Here is a 26,729-nt window from a genome sequence, read left to right on the forward strand (position 1 = left end):
TTGTGAGATGCCAAGTTGCCCCAGCAGAACCTTCCTCAGTATCTTATAGGTGATAGATATTGCTCCACTGTAAACTTCCTTTCCTCACCTGCTGAGTTCCCTTATAACACCTGGTCATAGATATGTAAATATACATAAACATACACTGACATATATAAGATATATAATACTGGGTTATATAAGGTTATCCTCTTACTAATATGTAAGTGTGCTTTGTGGAACTGGGAAGAGAACTGGAGGACTTGCACTGAAATCCCCAGCCCAGAATCCATGTAAAGACTGCATGGTGGCATGTGCCTAGAACCCTTGCACTCCATGAACAGCTAGTGTTGCTATATCTGTGAGCTCCAGGTGCAGAGAGAAGCCCTGTCTTAAAATTCTGGTAAAGAGTAATAAAGGAAGATAACCCAACCCAATTTGGACTCTGTTCTCTACAGGCATGTGCACACACACAATGACTCTTCTTTGAGCACATCCCCCCCATACCCTACTAACTTCTCCTTTCTCATCCCTCCTCCAATTAGCCCCCTTCCACTTCCTTGTTATCATGCATATGATTTTAGATAGCTACATAAAATCTAGGGCTCACAAGTAACTAAATATAGACCAACCATATGACCCAGAGATAGCACCCCTGGGTATTTCCCCCAAATTACCAAGGCAACATAGCCCATAGATCCTTGCATATCCATGCTTATTGTAGCACTAGTCACACTCACAGAAATATGAACCCGAGACCCCAGCTCAATGTGTCCATGTGGCCAGTGACGTTAAGCACACGACATTTTTATCTAGAGGTGAAATTCCACAAAGTCAGTATCAGAAACTCGCCCCTTATTGTGAATTCACTCATGGTTAAAATTTGGTCTTCTACAGTGGCCTTAAGTTGGTATGAAGCAATTCTCAGGAACCAGGGAATCCTATGGGATGCCAGTATAGAACGGAACATCCAGTTAGAGACTGAAGTCTCCTCTTACTCTTCTACCTGGTTGGGCCCTTAGACACCTACTGTGATCTAGAACAGGGCCCTCATGTGTTCATTACCTGCTGTTAGTAGGGTACCGCATCAACCAGATGTTCAGAATTTGAAACCTTACCTGTGCTCTCTTCTGAAACCCAACAGAAATTTTCCCCTTGGAGGCATGATTAGGGCTCTTAACTATCTTCCTAAAGTAATGAGTAAAGTGATCAGCCAGTGGTCCTGATGGCAAAATCACAGCTACTAAGATTAGGAGCAGCCGATTGGCTGTAGTGGCTGTAGATGTTGACAGCAGAAATGCTGTGTATGAGGCAGCTGGGTTCTCATGTGCAGTTTTGCAGGCAGAGATCTGATAGGTACATAGAGGGGAAAATGCTTGGAAAGCCTGCACCCATATATTCAAAGCCACTGAGATTATAACATTTCTGGGTATATCAGACGACTTGCTGTTAGCATATTATACTCAAAGATAGATAGGGTCTTAGCAAAAATAAATAAATAAAAAAATGTACAATTTGAGGAGAGAATGGGCACCAGGAAGTGGGATGGAGCCGAGTACTCTTCTTTAAGAACACAAACAGATTAAAGGCAAGTCTGATATTAAATGGGGTAAAGGGACTGGTGAAAAGGAATTAAACAACAGTTGAGGTACATACTTTAATACTATCACTCAGGAGGCAGAGTCAAGTGGATCTCTGAATTCAATGTCAGCCTCATCTACAGAGCAAGTTCCAGGACAGCCAAGCTTAGGCAGCGAAGGAAGTCATTGACACATAAAGCTGGTAAAGACATGATTGAATGAGGGGGCCATATTCCAGCCTAGCCAGCAGAAGAACTTGGCATCTTTGGCCACATAGCTCTGGCTTTAAGGTCAAGAACAAAACAGAGGCTTCATGGAATCTTCCTCTATAAGTAAAGAAAACTGTGGAGGCTGGGTATGTGTCAAGAATGTCACTGATGGAGGCCCAAAGAGGCCATTTTGTGAAGCTGTGAAGGTGAAACCTGGAGATGCCAAGATGTTGGAGATGACAGAGCTGTGGGATACTTGCTAAGGTGAGCTGGTCACAGGAAATTGAGTTAGCCCGAGAGAGAGGGAGGGAGGAAGAGAGAGAGAGAGAGAGAGAGAGAGAGAGAGAGAGAGAGAGAGAGAGAGAGAAGAGAGGGAGGGAGGAAGAGAGAGAGAGAGAGAGAGAGAGGGAGAGAGAGAGAAGAGAGGGAGGGAGGAAGAGAGAGAGAGAGAGAGAGAGAGGGAGAGAGAGAGAGAAGAGAGGGAGGGAGGAAGAGAGAGAGAGAGAGAGAGAGAGAGGTGTTGCTATCAATAAAGCCGGAAGGAATTGGAGATCTGAAGAGCGCTTTGATATCAGACATAGGGATTCCAAGTTTCTCCAGCTGCTTTTCTGTCTTGCTTTGGTCCAGTATTTCCTTACTATACTCCCTTCTCTATGTACTGAAATGGTAATGTATCCTGTGCCATGTGTCAGAAGTATGTGCTCTATTTTTTATTTTGATTTTACAAGGAATTACAGTTAAGATATCGCATGAATCTCAGAAAAGACTTTGAACTTTGGACTTTAAAATATTGTTGAGATTGTAATCGACTATGGGGACTTTTGAAGTTGGACTAAATGCATTTTGTACTATGTTATGACTACAAATCTATGGTGGCCAGAGATTTGATGGTTTAAATAGGTATGGGACCCATAGACTCATCTGTTTGAATGTGTGGCCCATAGATAGTAGCACTATTAGAAGATGTGGCCTTGGAGGAAGTATGTTACTGTGGGAATGAGCTTTTAGGTCTCATATATTCAAGCTGTGCCCAGTGTGACACAGAGTCTACTTCTGCTGCCTTCAGATCAATGTGTAGAACTCTCATTTCCTTCTCTAGCACCATGTCTGCCTGCCCACCTCCATGTTTTTTTTACCATGATGATAATGGATTGAACCTCTGGAATTGTACACCAGCCTCAATGTTTTCCCTAATAAGAGCTGCCTTGGCCATGACATCTCTTCACAGCAATAAAAACTCTTTTTAAGACAAAAATTGATACTAGGAGTGGGGTATTGCTGTGATAGACCTGACTGTGCTTTTGTTTGGAGGTTGTGAACTTTGAGATTGTGGATTAGAAAAATATTTGAGTGTTTAAAGTTGGGATTAATGGACCATCCTTATAGGAACATGGAAGACAGTTGTGCTGAGCGTGATTTGAACTATAGGGATCTGGCTCAAGTGGTTTCAGAGAAGAAAGTTAGTTTGTGGCCTAGAGACTGTTCCTTTAATATTTTGGCAAAGAATGTAGCTGGTTTTTGTTCTTGTCCAAAAAAAAAAAACAAAACAAAACAAAACAAAAAAAAACCCAAAAAACAAAAAAACAAACAAAAAAAATTGCCTGAGGCTTCAGTGAAGTTTTGGATTAATTGCCCTGGCAGAGAAAATCTTAAAACAGCCTGGCATTGACTCTGTTACGTAGTTACTAGAATTCACCCTCATGCAGATCTAAAAGGAAAATGAGCAAACCTGTAAGCAACTCCCTTCCATGGCCTCAACATTATCCCATGTCTCTAGAATCCTACCCTGCTTGAGTTCCTTTGATCATGAACAACAATGCAGAAGTGTAAGCTGAATAACCCTTTCCACCCCAATTTGCTTTTAGATCATGTTTATTGTTGTTGTTGTTGTTTTTGCAGATAGTCTATTGAAAAGAGTTATTTACAGACTAAACATTAAAAATTCAGGTCTCCAGCTCTTTCCAAGCATCCCCATCACTATATAGTTGATGACGGCATCAAATTGAGAAAGAAACACAGACACAGACACAGATACAGACACACACACACACACACACACACACACACACACACACACAGAGACAGAGACAGAGAGACAGAAAGAGAGACAGAGAGAGACAGAGAGAGACAGAAAGAGACAGAGAGGCAGGGATAAAAACAGAGACAGAGAGACACAACATAGAGAGAGAGAGACAGAGACAGAGGCAGACACACACACACACAAAGAGTGGGGAAAGACAGAGACAGACAGAGGCAGACACACACGAGAGAGAGAGAGAGAGAGAGAGAGAGAGAGAGAGAGAGAGAGAGAGAACATGACATGATGTTTAATTTTGACTGTCAACTAGTCTGGACAGGTCAGGTCTATGAAGGCATTTCCAGAAACGGTTAACTGAGGAAAGCTGTCCTCCCAGAGTAGACAACCTCTTCCATAGGGCAACTTAGATACAAAGAGGTCCAAAGAAAAAGCAGGGCTGCTTGCCTGCCTTCACTGCTTGTAAGTAAGTGTGTCTATCCACTGCTCCTGCTGTCAACCTCTGCCCCGTCACACTCCCAATTCTTGGGCCTTTCAACACAGACTGAAAACACAGGCTCCCCAGGAGCCCTCTAAGCCTTCATCACCAGTTTGAGATGTCAAGATGCCCAGCCTCACATACTGAGAAGCTACCAGGTTCTTAGCCTCTACAGAAGACAGACAGCCTTTGTTGACTGCCCAACCTGTTGTGTGTAAGCCAATCTAACAAATTCCCCTTTTATAATACATACACAGTCCACACATTCTATTCCTCTACAGAGCCCTGTCTAAGACATCTGACATTAAAGGACAGACATCAGGACAGGCTTGACTCCAAACCTTACAAGTTTCACTAACATTGGCAGAATGGATACAAAATTGCCAATGTATGAACACACCAGGAAACAGAAATTCAATGTCTAGGGTTATGTTTGTTGTTAGAATGGAGCTTGGCACACAGGAGGTGTACTAAAGGAAACACACATAACAACACATGTAGGAGGGATGGGAGGTGGCTAAGTTGGTAGAATGCTTGCCCTGCATGCATGCAGCCTGGGGTTTCACTGCCAGTGCTGTGCAAACCAAACATGGTGGACTGCAGCCATAGCACTTGAGAGGTGGAAAAAGAAGGATCAGAAGGTCAAGATCATCCTCAACTATTCAATGAATTTGACACCAGCCTAGACATGTGAGATCTTGTCTCAAACAAGACAAAAATCTCACACAGCAAGTCTACAACGTGGAAAAGAGGATACTTTCCTAGTGTGCTCAAGAGAGAAAACTCCGAAGCCTTAAAATATTTAAAAACAAATAACCTATCAAGTTGCACAGTTCTCTCCTTCCACACACTTCTATTATCAGTGTTTCCTCTTTCTGGCCGAGATGGCATGTGTAGACCCTTGTCTTAATGGAGCAAAGGCTCATTATTAACCAACAATGTACCAAGTACAGGGGTCCCACTGTCAGCCCAGACTCTTAAACAGAAGAATTGTATTGAAAACTTCACAATTAGAGATGTCTTTTACTGTTCCTTAGATTAGGATCTTCCCCCACCCACTTCTCCCATCGTCACCTTCACTATCACAAAGCAACTCTGTCTGCCTGGACATGGCACAACAAAACGTATTGTGACCCTTGTCATCTCCCTTCTCCCTCTATGCCCTATAATAAGTACGAACAAGGTTGCTGCCCCAGGGTTGTGTGCGTGCTATTGGGGATGAGGAGAAGGTGGCTGGCTACACACCTTGGCCAGCCATTAACTGCAATAGTTATTTTTGTCATAGCAATGCCATTTTGGGGTTTCCTTGGTCGCAGTTTGAGGGGACAGTCTGTAATGTGGAGTGAGAGGTAGTAAGTCATGTTGCTCCGGCTGCCAGGAAGCAGAGAGACATGGATGCTATGCTCAGATCACTCTCTATCCACTTCAGGATCTCAGCCCTCAGGATGGTGCTGCCCCTATTGAGGGTGGGTCTTTTCAACTCAATTAACCAAAGTGGGAACTCCCTCATATAGGCACACCCAGAGATTAGCCTATTAAGTGATTCTAGATCGAGTCAAACTGATAATCAAGATAAACTATTGTCCTAACACGCCATGTTGATTACCTGTGGCTGGAGCGATGGCTCAGTGGTTAAGAGAGTCTACTACTCTTTCACAGAACCTTTTTTCAGTTCCTAGAACCCACACTGGGCAGCTCTCAGCTACCTATAACTCCAGTTTCAGGGGATTTGGCTCTCTTGTGGATCCTATGGACACCTGCAAACACGTGGTGCACATACACACACTCAGACACACATGTACAAAACAAAGAACAAATAAGACATCGAATGAAACATATATGGATTTTCCATTCAATCAAAGACAATGACCAAAGTCCCATAGCACCCCACCATTGCAAACAGCAATACAGTGTTACTTACACCAACACTTACACTAATTTTAGCCATTTTTCCTTCAGCCCCTTAGGGAAATAACATGAACTTTCCAAATACAAATGATGGAAACCCTCATAGTCAGAAAATTCAAGACATATTATAGTCAGTGGAGCCACAGTTAAGAATCTAAGGCAAACTACCTGAGGACCCAGCTATACCTCTCTTGGGCATATACCCAAAAGATGCTCCAACAAATAACAAGGACACATGCTTCACCATGTTCATAGCAGCCTTATTTATAATAGCCAGAAGCTGGAAAGAACCCAGATGCCCTTCAACAGAGGAATGGATACAGAAAATGTGGTACATCTACACAATGGACTACTACTCCACTATCAAAAACAATGGTTTTATGAAGTTCATAGGCAAATAGATGGAACTGGAAAATATCCTGCGTGAGGTAACCCAATCACAGAAAAATACACATGGTATGCACTCATTGGTAAGTAAATATTAGCCCAAATGCTCGATTACCCTAGATTCATAGAACATGTGAAACTCAAGAAGGATGACCAAAATGTGAGTGCTTCACTCCTTCTTTAAAAGGGGGACAAGAATACCCTTGGGAGGCAAAGTTTAGAACAGAGGCAGAAGGAACACCCATTCAGAGCCTGCCCTACATGTGGCCCATACATATACAGCCACCAATCTAGATAAGATGGATGAAGCAAAGAAGTGCAGGCTGACAGGAACCGGATGTAGATCTCTCCTGAGAGACACAGCCAGAATATGGCAAATACATAGGTGAATGCCAGCAGCAAACCACTGAACTGAGAACGGGACCCCCGTTGAAGGAATCAGGGAAAGGACTGAAAGAGCTTGAAGGGGCTTGAGACCCCTATGAACAACAATGCCAAGCAACCAGAGCTTCCAGGGACTAAGCCACTACCCAAAGACTATACATGGACTGACCCTGGACTCTGACCTCATAGGTAGCAATGAATATCCTAGTAAGATCACCAGTGGAAGGGGAAGCCCTTGGTCCTGCCAAGACTGAACCCCCAGTCAACGTGATTGTTGGGGGGAGGGCAGTAATAGGGGGAGGATGGGGAGGGGAACACCCATAGAGAAGGGGAGGGGGGGTTAGGGGGATGTTGGCCCGGAAACCAGGAAGGGGAATAACAATTGAAATGTAAATAAGAAATACTCAAGTTAATAAAGATGGGGGAAAAAAAGAACCTAAGGCAGGACTCAAAAACTGATGCTCTCTCTGCCTCTCTGTGTGTATTTTAATTATATATGCCAATCCACTGCACATGGGAGTGTGGGGAAGGAGGACATTTTCATACGTTATCCATCTTGCCCATCCTCTGCCCCTTAGTCCTGTTCATTCCTCTAGACAGTTTTGCTTCCATTTTTCTCTTTGTATGAAATCCAGAACCCTATCCTCTGCCCTCAAGTGGGCAATGAAGGAGACTTTTGCTGCATGCAGCCGTCTGGGTGCTTTGAAAGGCAGGGGTTGTGTGGAGGGAGCTGTGGCTGACTGAAGGAGCGAGCATGCGGCTCTGAGTCAGAGCTCAACTATTTGGGAGATTCCATCCATCCCTCTGGAGGTTAGTAACTCAGAAAAGACAACCGGTTCTGGCCTCTGGTGATAAACAAGGGAAAGAACCCAAAACTCCATAGGACCCTGATGGATAAGATGAGCTCTAAGAGAAACTAATTTAAGCAGCATGGAGGCTCCAGACAAAGGCAGTGTTGACAGATGTGTTGGGGCAAGGCTAACGACATGACTAGGCCAGGCTGTGCCTGGCATAACGGAGTCCATCCAGCTCCACGTACCCCACCCTTCATCTGAGTCGGCTTAAAGCCAAACAGAGCAACCCGTCCTCTCTCCTGGGGCATCCCCAGCCCACCAGAAGGGAAACCGCACGTAAGGTTTGAAACCGGCAGTGCAGAACCCACATGTGGGAGGTGGAGAACTGATAACCATCCCTGGGGCACCTCAGACAATCATGTGCAATTCTAAAACACACGCTGTAAACCCATATTTAAGGTTCATCAGAAGCTGCAAAGTAGCTGCACATAAACCATGGTTTCTGCACGCTGGAGACTATAATCCCAGGAGACAGGTCATGCTGAAGATTGAGAACACAAAAGATCAGATGAAGCCAATTTGGCTCTGACTCATGAAAACAAAGCAAGCAGTTGGAATAGCAGAATACGTGGTGAGTGTACTGGCTGAAAGTGTGCACCACCCATCATCCACCTACCCTGTTCTTTGCAGGGATTCCTCAATGGGTATGGCGGGGCACATGACCCATGCTCAGACTTAGCCATACGCATCTACCTAGAGTCTTGGGGACTGAAAGAGTCATACCTGGTACCTACAGCAGAACTCTGCAGGGGCTACTGTGCCTTGGCCTCTATGCCTTTACTCAAAGACAGAAGCTATCCACACTGCTTCAGAGACTAGACCTGCTTCTCACAAAGGCTGCTCATTCTCCCACCCATGGCCGATGGTAGGGCCACTTTGTAGCAAATACTGACTTTCAAAGCGAGGCTAGTTGGCAGGAGAATCCAGTTTCTGCTGTAATACACCACTCTTCACACTAAGACCTGCGCTTAGTCTCATGGCATTGGTCGGTCCACACAAAGGGTATATTTAAATAAAAGAGCGTAAAGTCCTCAAAAGAGTGCTGCTTGGGTGTGTATGCTTGTTCTCCTATAACCTGTCGATGACAGGCAGCCCCAGGCTTCAGTCATGCTGGCTTGAGATGAGAAGGATAGCCTTGCCCTTCTAGCCGTCCTAGCAGCTTCTTGTCTGCATTTAATTTCTGTTGTAGATTTAGTGCGTGTACACATACATATGTGAATTCATGAGTACATGTGCATGTGTGCATGCGTGTATGTGCATGCACTTGTACATGAGCGTGTGTGTGCACATGTGAAAGTTGGAGGACAACGTTCAGGAGCCATTACCCTCTGTCCATGATGTGGACCCAAGGGATCAACTTCCGGTGAGGGCCATCACCTGCTGAGCCACCTCACTGGCCCTAACCTGTATCTCTGGACAATGCTTATTTGTGAATAAGGAATAGGTGAATCAATAAATGAATTTCCTGCACAATTCAAGCAGATTCTTCCCATTACATTTGCACGTCTCTGTCAGTTTCTTCTTTGTTGTTATAGCTCCTCCATGAAAGCAAAGCAATGAGACTCTCGATATCTGAGTGTATCCAGACATAGAAGGGATCCTACTATCTTTTATTCCTCTCCCTAAAACTTGCAGCGTTTTTCACTGCTTCTAGAAACGTCACTACTAACACTTTGTACACATACACACACACACACACACACACACACACACAAATATACACTTAAGTGCTATAAATAAGAGTTGATGAAAAGAAGCCATAGTCCATGAAGAACATATTAGAACCTTCAGCTAAATGGTGTCTCCATGTGTGCATATATACATCTTTGCATATGCATGTGTGTGCATACGTGAGTATATATGTGTGTGCATGTGTTCATGTATGGGTGTGAGTGTGTGTGTGTGTAGGCATGTATGTTAGTATCCACATGTAAGAACAAATGTGTATGTGCATCTCTTTGTATATGCACATGTGCATGTATACTGCACATGTGTGAATTTACATGGGAGCGTGTACATGTAAGCATGTAAGCATGTGCATATGTGTTATTCACCTTTGCTCCTTGCAGTAACCTTCCCTATGCAATGAGGGGAGAGCACGTCTCTGTCAGTTTCCAAATAGCATGCTTCATCATGGAGATCTGCATCTTGACATACAGGCCTTTGAGTTCTCTGCACCTCTGTGTGGACTCCTCCTAGATAAAGAAAAGCTGAGCGCCTGTCTCGCTGAGCATCTACAGGCTTGTAAACATCCCAGTCTAGACAATAATTAAAGTCAGAAATGTAACTTAATTAAAGCGTGTCTCTTTGGAGCCCTGGGGGCCATTCCTCGTGCTCACTACAAGTGGTGTTTACACAGGCTCTTCTCGGGGTGCTTGGGGATATCCTGTTAGGACAGTCTCTTAAATGAAGTGTGGGAAGGGGCCTTGAAGCGGGGAGGTCTGGCAGGTTTAGGTGGGTGCAATAAAACAAAAGAGGATGCTTGTCTGAATACACAAACACAGGTGTCAAGGATGACCACCATGGGACTGGTGATGGCTCAGTGGGCAGAGAGGCTGCTGTACTATCAAGGGGAGCTAAGTGTGGATACTCAGAATCAGGTTAAAAAGCTGGACACAGGGATTTGTAGAGGCAAGAAGTTCCCTGTGGCCTGCTGGCCAGCCAGCATAGCATTCATTCTTAATGAGTTCTGGGCCAGGGAGAGACCCTGTCTCAAACATAAGATGGACACTGGAGGCTAACCTCTGTCATCCACATGTTCACACACATGCACACACAGCCACCTATGTACATACACACAGGAGCACACACATGTATACTCACACAGATACTCACACAACACACACACACACACACACACACACACACACACAGACACAGACACACACACACACAAGCATCACTGCTCTGTAACCAGGATTTCAAGAAAACAGAAACCGGATTTGTTCTTCTAAGACCACAGTAAGCACTTAGACCAAACACACATTAGAAATGAAAACCCAGCAGTTTTGAGGGCTTGGTTGGTGTTTCCATATATTTTTGTCTATTTACAAAATATTTTTATCACTTTTTCCCACTGGTGACAGCATTTCACATGTGCAGATTTCACCTGAAGCTATCATTTCTAGGTTCTGAATAATTTTTAAAACTTTAAAAATGAAGACTCGGTTTGTTTTCAACAATTATGACACTGTTGGAGCATCAGAATAATGCCATATCAGGACTGCCCCTGCTCATCCTCTCTCCAGCTCACCTCATCCAGATCAATTCCTGTCGTCCTATCACCAAAGGACCAGTGGCAGTTCTGCTGATTATCACGCAGTCAATTTTTCCCTACTCTGGCAGCTGCCTTTATTTGTACCCCCTTCATGGTCTTTGCTTTCTTATAACTGTCAGTGTCTTAACTGGAATCTTTTCCTTTGTGTGTGAGTGTGTACATGTGTATATTGATTGGTGCATGCTTGTGTGAACATGTGTGCATACCTGTGCATGAACATACATACATGTACAAGCTAGAGAAATATCTCTGGTACCCTTCCTCAGGAGTTATTCATCTTGTTTTCTGAGACAGACTTTCCCATGGGCTTGGACATCAATGAACAGCCAAGGTTGACTGCCCAGTGAGTCCCAGGAATCCTCCAGCCTCCACCACTCTAGTACCAGGATTAGAATTTCAAATCACATTCAGCTCTATGAGTGGATTCTGGGTATCAGGCTCAGGTCCTCCTGCCTCCACGGCAAGCCCTTTACCAGCTGAGCCATCTCCTCAGCCCTGAGCCTCCTTTAGGTTGTGCCACTGGCCTTGTTAAAGACAGGTCAGGATTGGATCCCAAAAGGACCATAGAGGCAGAATACAATGACGGTAAAGTAAGACAACATACAGTCAATAAACCAATAGTCAGAACTCACTGGGATCATCAGGAAAATGCAGGTTCAGAACCTCACTCCTCACCCTTCTCTGAGGTCTTGATCAATACAGAAGATCTTGGTCAATACATCAATATAGAACTTCTTGGTCCACATGTAAGAATGAAACAAAGATGTGAAAAAGTCCTCCTTTCTCTTGTGTAGAATCCTGCCCTGCCTGACTTACGGGGCTGGACTATTATAAAAGCAAAAGAAGACTGATTAAGAAGGTGACCTACGCGGCTCATAAAACTAAATCAGTTGAACTTTTGCTTTACTTAATTACCAGATCGCATGAACTTATAAAAGGAAAACTATCTACCATTCCAAATTTTCTTAACGCCCCTTGAAAAAGCAAGCAGCATAGCAGGGTATATGGGACATGCTGCTTTTTGCCATCCACTCAACAAAGAGAGAGTAGGGAAAAGTTAGTCACAATACCTTAGCAGTATCATCAACACTGCTGAGTTTAATGGAAGTCATGCAATTAGAATTTCAACCAAATAGAACCCAGAGACTTGTAGGTTTTTATCGAACATCCAGCACAAGGACAAGGTGGTCGAATTATGAGAGGGGTGTTCTAGAGTCCACAATGCTGACAGACATTTAATTGTTTAAAATTGAGTTCCCTCCCACTTCTTCTAGAACCTGACTTACAGATTCGAACATTCCTTGCCAGTATCAGCAGGGTCATCAGGGGTCACCAGTGCCCTGTTTGGCAACTTCAGCCCGTATGACTGGGCTGCACCTTGCTAAGGTATGAAGTAGATTAAGGCAGTAGATTAACATCACTAGGCTGGAAAGTAAAGGGGAAGTCTCAGGTGACTGGCCAACATCCGGAACAATAAATTAAAAGGGGTGTTAAGCTAGGTTAAGAGCTTAGACTCTGGGGCTTGGGAGTTCCCAGGATTAAATCTCCCTCCACCACATACTTAGGGAAGCTATCTGGCCAGGTGGGATCTCTTCTTCCTTCTTATAAATACCAATTCGTGCTCCATCTATGATCTTGCGTAGAGTAAATAGGACAACTTACGTGTATAGCGCTTGGTGTAGTGCAGGGTTTATAATTAGCCTCCAGAAAATGATGACGTCGCCTAGCACCCTGAGTGGCCTTTCCATGAGCAGAGTGATTAACTTCACCTAGGTGGATAGATTTCAACTTAGAAGGCCAAGATACATTTCCCAGATGAACCTAGTGACTATAAGAGCATTTCTTACCCGAGACCTTTCTCAGGCCGAATGGTTCATATAAATCCTTTTGGGTAGAACCTTTTGTAAATTATAGACCTCTGTGGAGCATGCTAGTCACCAATGCATGCTTCCACGGTAACAGAGTCCACAGTGCATGCCCTGGCTTCATGGATAAGATGAGAACAAGACCACCCCCCCCCCAGAATTCCATCATCACCATAGATGGGGGAGGGGCTCACGAGGCCCTCCTTCTCCCTGTGGAGGTATAAGCTGTTAACAGTTGCTGGGGGGGGCAGTTATATTCCACCATAGTAGTAGCCACTGACAAATACCCTTCTCAAGTAAATAAGTCCTAAATAACCCCATGGTCATGCAGGCACCTCTAATTAATGGCAGTGGGTCACATACAAAAGATGTGGAATGGGAGGGGTACTTGTGAAGGCAGGGAGGCTTAATGGGAGAGGGAATGGAGGAAAGAGGCATAAGGGGAGGACTTAGAACATTCTACACGTATGAGAAATTGTGAACATTCTACATATATGTGATATTGTGAGCATTGTACATGTATGTGAAATTGTGCCAGGAGTAATAAAATAACAAAGTAAATGCAGTATGCATGGACTCACATGTCAGACACTGACCTGAGCTCTGCTCTGGGGTGGTGAAGGAGTGGCAAGTGTCCCTTCCCTTCCCTAAGGGCTGCCTCCCAGCAGAGGAGGAGACAGGGAAGACGACCGAAACTAGACTGAAAGACACTAAGATGTCAGGGTTGAGTTTAATCTTTTTTTTATTGTTAGGATTTCATTGAAGGGGGTGCTTTTCACTCTTGTTTTTTGTTTTCTTGAGGCGGGGTCTTGCTCTATAGCCCAAACTCCCAACTTTCTTGTTGATGTTCCTGTTTCTGTTGACCTCTGAGACTCCGGGTGCTGCTGGCCTACCAGGTAAAGATATTGAGGCCAGTGTTGCCCAACTCTTTGTAGACTAAGTTCTGTAGTGATGCCCATTTTATCCAGGAGACCCTAGAGTAGCCTTAGAGGGTCAGAAGGCAGACTCCACACAGCCGTGCAGCCTTCTGTTTGCTGTGACAGAACAGCAGAGGGAAATAACTTATTTATTTATTTATCTGACAGGTTTGCAGAGAGGGAAGAAGAGGGAGAGATGGAAAGAAAGAAGTGGGAGAAGGGGGGAGAAAAGAGGAGAAAGAATGCGAAGATGGGGAGGAGCAAAAGGAGGGGGAGGAGCAGAAGGGAAGGAGGGAGGGAGGAGGGGGAGGGGAGCAGGAAAAGGGGAAGGGAGGAGGAGAAGCAGGACAGAGAGAAGAGAAAAAGGGACAAAGAAAGAGAGGAGAGAAGGGGAATGGAAAGAAGGAGAGATTGAGAGAAAGAGGAGGGTAGGAGAAAACAGAGAAGAAAAGAGGGAGAGAGTGAGAGAAAAGAAATGAGGAAAAGAGGGAAGGAGTGGGTAGGGACAGGAAGGAGAGAGACACTTTGGGGCTATTCCACCAGTACCTTCAGGATGTCCTAAAAGCCTCATCTCTCACAGGCCCCATCTTCCCCTGCTGATACTGCTTTGCAGGTGAGGCCTTCAGTCAAATGAACCATGTAGACTTCTTTAAATAGTACCAAGGTCACACTCTGTGCTCTGTCTGCCCAGCCCCTCAGCAAGAGCTCCTCTTGCTGTGAAGAAGCATTTACCTTCGTGGAAGAGAAGAATGCAAAGTCAGAAGGGCCCCAGAGCTGGCTGTGTGACATCCGCGGTCCCAACCCAGACACACTGGGAGATTCTATCACCTTGTTCCCAGGCCTTCCCTTGGAGTTCTGCCCAGTGCCGGGCTCTTTCTGTGAGACTTCATATGCCACCTAAAACCAGTTAGAAAACCTTTCCCTCTACTTAAACCAGCCCAAAGGGATCGTGGTGTCCATTACTTAATCAGACTGAAACAGAGAAATGTGGACCAGAGAGATAAGGAAGTAGCAAAGGGAGTGGTAACAAGGGGAGCATTGGGAGTAACAAGTACAGGGAGAAGAGCTGACAGGAGGGCCAACTATCTGGCTCAGTGAATAGAGGTGCTTGCTGCCAAGCCTGACAGCCCAAGTTCGATTCCCAGGAAAGAATCAACTCCCACATATTGTCCTCTGACCTCCACATACCTGCCATGGCACAACTGGTTCCTCACAATACAAACATACAAAAATAGATACACGTTAAAAGGAATAACTGTGAGATAAGAGAAAAATTTGAGATGAAGTGGCCAAAAAGCCTAATTGATGCTATGAATGTGTGTGTTCATATATGTGTACTTATATGTATAAGTGTGTGTGTGTACTTGTGTGTGCACATGTATGTGCATGTGTGTGTTTGTGGGACTAACTGTGTGTTATTAACCAGATGTTATTAATAAGATGTCAACCACCTTGTATTTGGAAACAGGGTCTTCCACTGTCCAAGAACTCGCCAAGCAGTCTATGCTGACTGGTCATTGGACCTCAGGGATGCCAGTATCCAGGGCCCCAGCACTGGATTTATAAGTAGTACCACTACTTCCAGTTTTTTTGTTTGTTTGTTTGTTTGTTTTCTGTGTTGGTTTGGGAATCCGAACTCAGGTCCTCGTGATTGCAGCCACTTCAGTGACTGAGACATTGCCCCTGCCCCATGAAGTCAATTTTGACAGAGATATGGAGGAAAGGAAGAAACCCACAAAAAGACCTCCAGGCAGAGCAAATGTCAATGGCTAAGGCTCCAAAGGGAATCTATTCCTTGGTGTAAGGAAGAACATGACTTGGGACAGTGACAGCGGGATATTGAGCAGAGCCCAGACTTGCTCTAAGCTAGCACACACTTATGCCACTCTCTACACAACTTGCCGTTGACTACTAGATCAGTGCAAAAACTAAGAACGAATATTCCCAGACTGGGGAGTCAGCTCATAGGGTAGAGTTCACTTCCCAAGGGTGAGGACATGAATGCTGATCCCCCAGAAAGTTTCTGCTACTGGAATAAAATAACCCAACAGAATACAAGTTAGGGAAGGGGATTCAGTCCATCATGGGGGACATTTCATTTTCAAACCAAGCACTGTATAAAAAGTCAGTGCCGTGATAGGACAAGCGTCTGTAACCCTAGTGACAATAAAACAAGAGACAGAAATAGGCAGACCCCTGGAAGCTCTCTGTAGTGATAAAGTACCAAGCCAGTGAGAGACTCTGTCTCAAATTTTAAAAGATAGAAAATACCTCAGGAACATCATCCAAGATTCAATTCCTAGAACCCCTCACTTGAGCACTGTACATGCATGAGCTCATACATTTGTGCATACAGGGGGAGGGAGGGAGGGGGGAGAGGAGGGAGCGAGCTCATAGATTTCACAGAACCACAATATTGAAACAATATTTGAATCACATTTTATAAAAATGACCCTCCTCTGCACACCACAGAATAGAAATTCAAAACAAGACTTATTCTAGTTCACAAGCAGTTTGAGAAGCACAATTCTCTATGCCTAGTTTCTCCGACCCTTCCTGCAGTTAGTAAGTACTCTAAGATCTGTGTGACCATTATGATTCAACTCTGCTAAAACAGCTCAGAGGTAGCCACAGACAGGAAGTCAACAAACAGGTGTGGCTGTCTTCCAATAAAACTTTATCCACACAGAAACACAGGGGGCAGGTTTTAGCCTGATTTGTAACTTGTCAACCCCTGTACTACAGGAAGGAGACTGGACTTGACTTAAAGAAAATAAAAGCACCTGCCTCGGATCGAAGCTCTATCTTTCTCTTGATCCTCCTTATCACTGTTCAAATATATTAGTAAAATCATTGTGTCTTGGTCCCTTCTTCAGAAAGATGGGTGGAGCTCCTCCCAGCTCCCAGCTCCCAGCTCCCAGCTCCCAGCTCCCAGCTCCCAGCTCCCAGCTCCCAGCTCCCAGCTCCCAGCTCCCAGCTCCCAGCTCCCAGCTCCCAGCTCCCAGCTCCCAGCTCCCAGCTCCCAGCTCCCAGCTCCCAGCTCCCAGCTCCCAGCTCCCAGCTCCCAGCTCCCAGCTCCCAGCTCCCAGCTCCCAGCTCCCAGCTCCCAGCTCCCAGCTCCCAGCTCCCAGCTCCCAGCTCCCAGCTCCCAGCTCCCAGCTCCCAGCTCCCAGCTCCCAGCTCCCAGCTCCCAGCTCCCAGCTCCCAGCTCCCAGCCAGGTTCTGGCATAGCAATCCTGGCAGAAGTCCCTGCCAGTAGAGAAATGTATCTGTAGCGTGCTCAGCCATAAATTGGACATCTATACATCACTCCCTACCCAAAGGCTCATGGACCATCCAGGACGGAGGACTAAAAAGATGGTCAGGGCCAAAGGTTGGGAAGGACCAGACTGGAATTGTCTTCTGGACATGTTAGAATCACTGTACTCATCAATTTACAACAGCTGTATTTGCCTGCACAAGATCTATACAAGATCAAGACAATCAGTACAAGACTCCAACATGGAAGGGTGGAAGACCCAGGAGGACTGATCCCAACTGAGGAGCTAGTGGCAGATAATGGCTTTTTGGGGGAGGAGGAGGAAGACTTGAGTCGTGTGTGTGTGTGTGTGTGTGTGTGTGTGTGTGTATGTGATATATACATGTGTAATTGGGTATGTGTGTATGCATACATGTGTTTATGTGTGTGTACGTGTGTATATGTGTGTTATGTGTGTATATGTATATGTGTATGTGTGTATGTGCCTATAGGTATATGTGTGTGTACACATATATGTGTGTATGTTTATATGTGTGTATGTGTGAATATGTGTGTATGTATATGTGTGTGTGTGTGTATGTGATATATATATATGTATAATTGGGTATGTGTGTATGCATACATGTGTTTATGTGTGTACGTGTGTATATGTGTGTTATGTGTGTATATGTATATGTGCATGTGTGTATGTGCCTATATGTATATGTGTGTGTACACATACATGTGTGTATGTGTATATGTGTGTATGTGTGAATATGTGTGTATGTATATGTGTGTGTATGTGATATATATATGTATAATTGGGTATGTGTGTATGCATACATGTGTTTATGTGTGTGTACGTGTGTATATGTGTGTATGTGCCTATATGTATATGTGTGTGTACACATACATGTGTGTATGTGTATATGTATGTATGTGTGAATATGTGTGTATGTATATGTGTATGTGTGTGTGTGATATATATATATGTATAATTGGGTATGTGTGTATGCATACATGTGTTTATGTGTATATGTGTGTATGTGTGAATATGTGTGTATGTATATGTGTATGTGTGTATGTGATATATATATGTATAATTGGGTATGTGTGTATGCATACATGTGTTTATGTGTATATGTGTGTATATGTGTGTTATGTGTGTATATGTATATGTGTATGTGTGTATGTGCCTATATGTATATGTGTGTGTACACATACATGTGTGTATGTGTACATGTGTGTATGTGTGAATATGTGTGTATGTATATGTGTATGTGTGTGTGTGTGTGTGTGTGTGTGCCTATATGTGTATGTGTGGGATGTTGTTTTCGAAAGTGTGGCCCCCAGTTCCACTTCCATGAGCTTATGAGTAGTTCAACCTGAATCTGGTAGCTTACGTTTTAGAGAGAGAAAGCGCTGGTGGCTAGAGCATTGGCACAGTGACTAAGAGCATTAGTATCCAAGAGCTCTTGTAGATTCAATTTCCAGTACCCACAACCATCCCTAAGTCCAGTTCCAGGGGATCTGATGCCTTCTTCTGAGCCCTGTAGGCACTAGGCATACATGTGGTACACGTACTATGTGCAGGCAAAACAGAGCAATATACACAAAATAAATAGGATCTCTTCTTCTAAAGTAGATATGTGAGAGTCGGGCAGTAGTGGCACACACTTTAATCCAAGCACTCAGGAGGCAGAGGCAGGCAGGTCTCTGAGTTCAAGGCCAACCTTGTCTACAGAGTGAGTTCCAGGACCACAGTGAAACCCTGTCTTAGGGGGGAAAAGAATATGTGTGTTTGGGAGGAGAGAGAGAACACAAGGGTGGATCTCAGAGGACCCTAAAAGAAGGAACAGAGGTGCACTGCATGCTTATATGAAATACTCAAGAATTAATAAAAAACACTATTTTCAAGAAGTACCCACATATGTAATGTATGTCTAAAAACAGAGTCTCCCAGGAATATATGACTTTCTCCACCCCCACCTTCCAGGAACCAGCATGGCACCTCTCATCCTGCTCTGGCTTGTGAATAACTTAGAGTCTGGAGAGACCATTCACTCTCTGGGACCTGCCAATCAAGCCATAGGTCACCTTGCCACTCCATTGCCCAAGGTCTCTCATCCCATTATTGAACACAAAGTTGCATTTGGGTCCAAATGGACTTCTGAGGCCACTTCCCAGCTCATCGTGTGTGGGGGTGTGGTGGTGGGGTCTGGAATCATTGTACGGTATGGGCACAGGTCATAGGAAGCCATGTTTTCCCTCTATGCCCTGACATCGCCACAGGCAGGGAAGCTATCTGTGTTCACACCTGTCTCCATTCACCCAGCACCGCTATCATAAACAGAGCTCTATGTGTACACATAGCAAAGCGATTGCCTGCCCACAGGGAGGCCAGAGTCCTGTGTCCACTAGAGGACAGACTCTGCACTGGGTCCATTCAGTGGCTAGAGAGCTGAGTCAGGTTTTTTCCTGAGATTTCTTCTATTCAATATTTCCTTCATTGACTCACGCCACTCTTAATGGGTAAAACTTTGCTGTTGCAAGATCCCTTAAAATACCCCTCTCGGGCCAACTGCCGTTTATCTTGGCAGCAGATAGCTCCAAAAAAATTGGAAAGTCTCTGCTTGGCATGGGCTCTGAGCTACTGGCACGTTAGAGATTAATAAAGCACATTTAACAGAGCTCAGGTCTCCGCAACCCAATCCCTCACCGTGAAATGTGCGAGGTTCTTTGTTCACAGCGAACAAAGTCGAAGCCAGAATGGGCCAACCATGACAACCAGAGATAGGAAAACAGTCAAGATCTTGAACATCTTTCATCTGGCAACTGGTGGGTAGGAATGGATGCCCAGGGCTCAACTATACATCTGCTTGGTGCTCCCTGCTATACAAACTAGCCACGAGCATCAGACCCCTGGGCGAGCTGGGGGGCTGACTGTACAAACAGCAGCACGAAGATATCTGTGCTGTACCTGTTTCCTTGAAGCCCAAGAAAAGGGTGAATTGAAAATCAGCCCATTAAGGAATATCTCCAGAAGAAGAAAATAGAATCAGGATTTAACAAGACATTTCCAAACATTTTAGCACTTCTTTGGGAAAGCAAAGTGCTTAGGTGTGATTGGCTATCAGTTTAGGGGGAAAGACCCCAAGCAAATGTACAGGTGTGGGGCTGGTAGCACAGGAAGGAGACAACAGCGACAAGAAATGAGAACTAAAACTCAAACAGGCATTAGACCGACCGGCAATTACAGGTTCCGAGGAGGAAGCAATTCACTGGGAAACCCCACACACCTGGATTCTGGAGAAGCAAGCACTGGAAGAAAATAGCAGGGAGCCACGCGCAAAGGCAAGGTGGTGAGTGCCAATGCAGCCCAGGCACAGCCTCCACAGGCACTAAGTGACTCCTCAGGAGTCCTCCAGAAAATTCACACAGACCTGCAAATCAGAACTCTAGACCACTGCTTTGCTCCTGCTGAGCACAGTAACCATGATTCTCCACGTCAAAGTCCACATGCCGTGGGACAAAAAAGGGAAGCAAAGAAAAGTTCTATCCTTACCTAAACGGCATAGCAGACAGGCCAGCTGGTTGCTCCGCGTTAGCCTGCTCCTGTGTGCTGTCTCATTCCATTCAAAGTCCTAGTGCTATCCAGGAGGGCTCCTGGGGGGATTCTCGGATCTTCCTGTAGGAGTTTTTGATCACTGGCTTGCTTAACAAACACGCCTGTGTTCTGTGGGTGTTTGAATGCAGTACCACACCGGGCAACCAGCCAGCACTCAGCTTCCACAAGCAGGGAGAGAGAAAAGCTCACACCCTCCCAAACGGGCTTCCGTCCTTGGTGTCTTCTAAGGTGGGGAGCCAGGTGTCATGTCTGGTTGGAGGGTAGCAGGAAAGGTAGCTCCCTTTTCTGACTTCTCCACTGCCTTGTGGGAGCCCCAAAGTTTGTTTTTCTATCTCACTGCCCTGAAGTTCTCCTCGCGATCGGGATCGCCCGGCTTGCCTTTCCACCAGCTGCACTTTAAATGTATTTTAATTGGCTGGAATGTCGAAAGAATCTATTTGGCAGTCGTTTACATGGGACGCACGCCCAGGGCAGCTGAAAAGAGGCCCCAGAAGCGGACGATTACTTCATCAAAAGCGGCAGTTTGAATAGCACTGACTCCTACATAACTACAAGAAACGGAGTTCTGCAGCCAAGATGGAATAATTAATAATTTGTGGAGAAAATTCTTCATTCATCTAAAAAAAAAAAAAAAAAAGCCAAAACGGGGGCGGGGGAGGGGGAATCCCTGCGTAGGAGAGTTCTCTCTGAAAGGAGTGATTTATTAGGGCCCCTGTTCTGCTCTCTACAAACATTGATTTTGCATAGCCTTACAGGAGGGACATATGCATAATTTGCTTTGCCTGAAAAGTTAAAGCAAGTAATTTTCTCTTTCAAACAGCCCCTGAGATGCACTTTTCATCCTCGTATATCAGCCGTAGACCACAGTAGATATTTTCCTAAGTTATAGGCAGTTGTCTTTCTTGCTTTCCCTTGGTTGGTGACCTCTCAGCTAGATCCAGCTTCAAATATATTCACCCCCAATCAAAATAGATAATCATCAACACATAGTATTTATAAGCCTGGTTCGAATTTAAAATATTACAGGTGAAGAAGGGTCTGGGAGATGGCTTGGATGGGTCAGAACACTTGCTAGGCAAGCATTAGGACCTGGGTTCAAATCCTTAGAAATCATCAAAACCCAGGTTTGTCTCTGTACATCTCAGTAGGAGGAGAGCTGGGGGTTGCTGGCTGTCCATGTCACATGACATGAAAGCAGAGAGGGACGCAGGAGGACTCCCAGCTTCCTTGTCTGGCCTCTGCATGTACATGGGCGTGCATATACTCACACAAATGTGAGTATGAACTCTCTCACACACAAGCATACAAAAGCAAATTACCCAAAAATGCCAGTTTAGGCAGATCCTGACAATGAACAATAGATAAGTACACAAACACATATGCATAAATGTGTCAAAAAATAGAATAACTAAGCAAGCCATAAGTCAGATTAAACAAATAAATGGAAAAAACCTTCACATTCTTCTAGGCTACTGGTTTTCCAGGAAGCTGATTTATTGGTATATCTTGAGTGGGCTTATATATTAAAGAAACCCAGGCCTTCTGGGTTACCCTAATGATCTCCCTCCTTCAAAGTACCTGTCTTTAGTGGGGGTATCTAGAACAAGGCAAGCACCCCAAGTTTTCCTCTCTGTGGAAAATGTGAGCGAGGAAACACTGACACATTCGTTACTCTGCCTTTCCTTCATGTTAATAAAACTGTCTGTGGTTCTCAACAAGACAGAACATGAGGAAGGGTGATGTATGTGCACATAGTTCAGGACGATTTGTTGAACTGCTCAGAGGCAAAACCCAGCACACTGGGAAGCGAAAGAGAAGGAAAGGACTGGGCCAGCCTCCTGGCTATGTGAACCCTGCAGAACCCTGCAGGGGCTAACACCCCTGTGTGTTAATGTGCTGCCCTTTAACATCATCCTTACTTTACATTTATTTGTTTCATTTTGTGTATATACGTGGAAGTTAGAGGACAACTTGGGGAGGTCGGTTCCCTCCTTCCACCACACGCGTCCCAGGACCAAACTCGGGTCATATCGGGCTTGGCAAGTACGTTTACCTGATGACCCATCTCACAGGCTTTTCTCTTGCCATTCTTGACTTCTGAACCAAACAAGGGGCCCTGGGATTTCACTTTGCTTTGGGACTGGAAAACAGGCAGCTGCACACGAGAGGAACAGTAACCATCTATGAGGTGAAACACGGGACTGATATTCTAAAGCATAGGGAGGAGCCTACTGCAGTGTGAATGACAAGTGCTTTCCACACCTTTGCCTTATTCAACGCTTTGCTCCTAGAAAGATGGTGGGCAGAGGTCTAAGATGGAGCTCGTCAACAGCAATCATGGGTAGGACAGTGATCTATGTCTGGGAAGCAGTTTACCCTGGTTGAAGGCATCACCCCACTGCGTCTGATAGGTTCAAAGAGTCTTTGTCCCCATACAGCCAACTCCCCACTGAGGTATTCTATGGGCATAAAGATCCAATGCATAACCAGCCATCTTCCAAATTAACTTAAAGTTTCCTGTGGTTAACCTTGCCAAACCCAAGGATACCACTCACCCACCACTGTGAATTCCAATAGCTCTCAAGCTCTTAGGGCAACAGGGACCCCTGGAGTACTCTCCATGACCTGCTCTGATGCCTGGATGGTAGCCTTCCTTGACTTATCAGAAGGCATACAGGAAGCCTTATCTCTCTAAGAGAGGAGCTTGCTCTCTGATGTCAAGCACTTCCTGTCTCTGCTATCTTGAGCCTACTACCTGGACTTCTAAATGTTTGACCTCGGTGTTTAATAAGCAAACAGACCAGCATTCCAGAAAGAGGATTTCAGAGATGAACTAATTCCATTAATTTTTAAAAAGACGTTTGAAGCAAGAAAATGTTCACACACAGGCATACACACGCATGTATGCACATGTACAAGGACACATGCACATAAGTTCACTCACAGAAGCTAGTTTGCATGCATATCCTTTCTTTTGCTACACATGTTCCTACTTTGTGTCTGCGTGTGTACTTGTTCACTTGTACATGCATGTTGTGTGCATGCAGAGGCCAAAGACTAACCTGAATCATTTCCTCAATTCCTCTCAGCCTTAAGTTTTGAAATAGGATCTCGTCATTGAACCCGGGACTCACAGACTTGGTTAGGCTGGTTGACCAGTGTGTGGTGGTTTACATATGAAATGCTCTGCTTCAGTTTGGGTATCTGAACACTTGGTATGTTTAGGAGATGCAGTCTGGACAGAGGAAGCATGTCTTTGGGGGTAGGAGGGGAGAAGGGGTGTGGAAATGATGTAAATACAGTACTTATGTGTAAAATTCTCAAAAAAAAGAAAAAAAAAACCTGACAGAAATTAACCAGGACGCAGATGATTACTCTAGATACTACTTGTGTTGCCTCTTTTCAACCTTCACAAGATGCTGTGACATAAACAGTATTTATCCTCATTTTACAGTTTATAAACTGAGATAAAGGTCTGCCAACGCTACTCACACTGACACTCCCAGAAGTTGGCAGGACAGAGATTTAAACTCTACTCCCAGTATTTTCTTTCCTACAACTTCCCACCTGTCACGAGCAAGCCAAGGAATAGAAAATAACTGCCTCCTTGAAGAGACTCTTTAGCCCCAAAGTTTGGTGCAGATGTAGGAAAATAGCCCTGGGCAAAGACAAGAGATTGGTCTGGGAAACTCTGGAGGTGAGAGGGAAAGATGAAGGTGAAGAGAGAAGAGAAGACAGGGCTGGAAAGGGAGAAAAAGAGAAAGGGGGAGGGAAGGAGAGGGAAGTGGAGAGGGACAAGAAGGAAGCGACTTTGGGTGTCCCTTGCATTCAGCAATGGTGTTTTAAAGTCCCTGCATCAAAAAGAAGTGCTTCAGAAGACTAGGGGTAATGAACAACCGGCCAGTGCTGGAAAGCCAAAGAAACCTCACCACACATATGTCAGTGCAGCTGCTGTCATCAAATACAGCCTTCTCATTTCCACAGTATCTTAACCTTTGAAGACTTCACCAAAATCACAGTGACAGAATGATTAGTGCACAGCTTTGGAATTTGTTCTTGCTAAGCACACTTCCTGGTTATCGTCACCAGGCGATCATGATGAGACCTTACATCCTCCAAAACCCTCATGCCTGCGTTGCTGAGACACAGGTCACAAACAGAGTGTTCAAAAGAGGAGCCACATGGGTTGTTTTTCTGGGATGGGCCTTGGTCCAAGTCCTGAGGTGGATTAGCTCATCAGAAGCACCATGATTACCGAGATTTTAGAGATGGAAGAATGGGGACACAGGGCTCGGATTGCCCTCTAGCTTGCAAACACCACTCTTCTGCCACTCACAGCAGCCTGCTGCTCTGAGCTGTGGGAGGAGCTGCTGAGGAGAAGCTCAGCTCTGCCTCCCCTGAAGGCCTCCCTGACTGTGAGGTATTTTCTCTGAGAAGTCTTTTCCTTTCTCTCAGCATAGGTCTGCGAGACGGACGACAGGTTTGACGGAGGTGTTTTAAAAGGTTTCCTTGGCTTGTTGTGGGCGGTGCTCTGAGGAAGCATCCTCCTAATTTTGTTGTTACTGTGATTTAACTCTGACCAGAAGCAACTCAGGGGAGTTTCTTACGCTTTCAGGTCACAGTCCATCCCAGGAAGTCAAGTCAGGAACTTGAAGGTAGGATCGGTCCATATTCCACACAGCACTGTCACTGACCAAGGAACTCACAGTCAATGAACTACAGCAGATATCATGGGAGAATGCTGCTTAAAGGCTCTCTTTCACACAATAGAGCAGTCCCTGATGGCATGGGCATGGGTGAGCCAGACCCATGAGCACCAGATCAGGAGAGCTGATTCTGCACCTGCAGCATTGGGTGAGCTAGCCTGGGCAGTGCTGGGAAGCTGGACTCTGTGGTACGGGTACAGAATTGCTGGTGGGCTAACTCAGCTACCCCCCGGGCCCAGATCCGGGGCTTTCAGTTGGCTTGCCCAACATCTACCCCATCTATAGACTGCTATAGTACATGAAGGGGCTGGTCCTGCTCAACTAAAGCTGCAGGATCACAGGGCAACAACAGGATACTGAAGAGGACTCCTGCTGAGGATCCAGTGTTGATAATGTAGCAGAAGCCAGATCTGCAAATAAAGTTCTGTGGAAAAAAGGGTGCACTGTGGGACACACTGTTACACACTACAGCTTCCATGATGAGATGTGGGTTTTTGTTTGTTTGCCTTATTTTTTTATTTTATTTATTTTATTTACTTTTTTGGGTGGCAGTGTGGTTTGAATAGGTTTGGCCTCCCTAGACTCATGTGTTAGAACGATTGGCTAATACGAGGAGGGCACTATATAGGAAATGTGGTCTTTGGAGGAAATGTGTCACTGTAGGAGTGGGCTTTGAGGTTTCCTGTGCTCAAACTCTGCCCAGTATGGAATCCAGTCTCCTCCTGGCTGCCTTGGGATCTTCCAGCATCATGCCTGTCTGCATGCTGCCATGCTTCCTACCGTGACAATGATGGACTACACCTTTGAACTGTAAGCCAGACCCAATTAAATGTTTGCCTTCATAAGAGTTGCCTTGGTCATGGTGTCTATTCACAGCAATCAAAACCCTGAGACAGGAAGGGAGGTTGCAAGGGCTGAGGGTGGATACAGAGGGACAGACAGGGAGATGAATGGTATTGGGGTATATGATGTGGAATTTACAAAGGCTCAATAAAACTCAAAATACAAACAAATAAAATCTGGCTCTTAGATTCAGCTGCTTTTCTTAGACAGTTCACCTGCCCAGGTAATGGTACTACCACAGTAAGCTGGGCCCTCCCACATCCTTTAACAATTGAGACAATCCCTCACAAACATGGCCATAGACAAATCTGATCTGGGCAATTCTTCAATTGAGTCATCTTCTCTGATGGCTAGAGGCTGTGTATAATCTAGTGGGCCTTCGGGGATGGGTAACTCAGTAAAGGACTTATGAAAGCATGACAGCTGGAGTTCAATCTTGAG

General features: G+C 45.1%; 1 protein-coding gene across 2 annotated transcripts in view; it reads right to left on the reverse strand.

Moving 5' to 3' along the window:
- Nckap5 (NCK-associated protein 5) overlaps positions 1-21,143 on the reverse strand; it is a 913,274-nt gene extending 892,131 nt beyond the window's left edge. For both annotated transcript variants that reach the window (XM_017599040.3, XM_039091169.2), the window contains exon 1: positions 20,677-21,143. The gene's annotated coding sequence lies outside the window, so the exon portion shown is untranslated. The remainder of the gene's footprint in view (positions 1-20,676) is intronic.
- Between the last annotated feature and the right edge of the window lie 5,586 nt (positions 21,144-26,729).

The sequence above is a fragment of the Rattus norvegicus genome, chromosome 13 (genome assembly GCF_036323735.1).
Source record: "Rattus norvegicus strain BN/NHsdMcwi chromosome 13, GRCr8, whole genome shotgun sequence".
NCBI classification, from domain to species: Eukaryota; Metazoa; Chordata; class Mammalia; order Rodentia; family Muridae; genus Rattus; species Rattus norvegicus.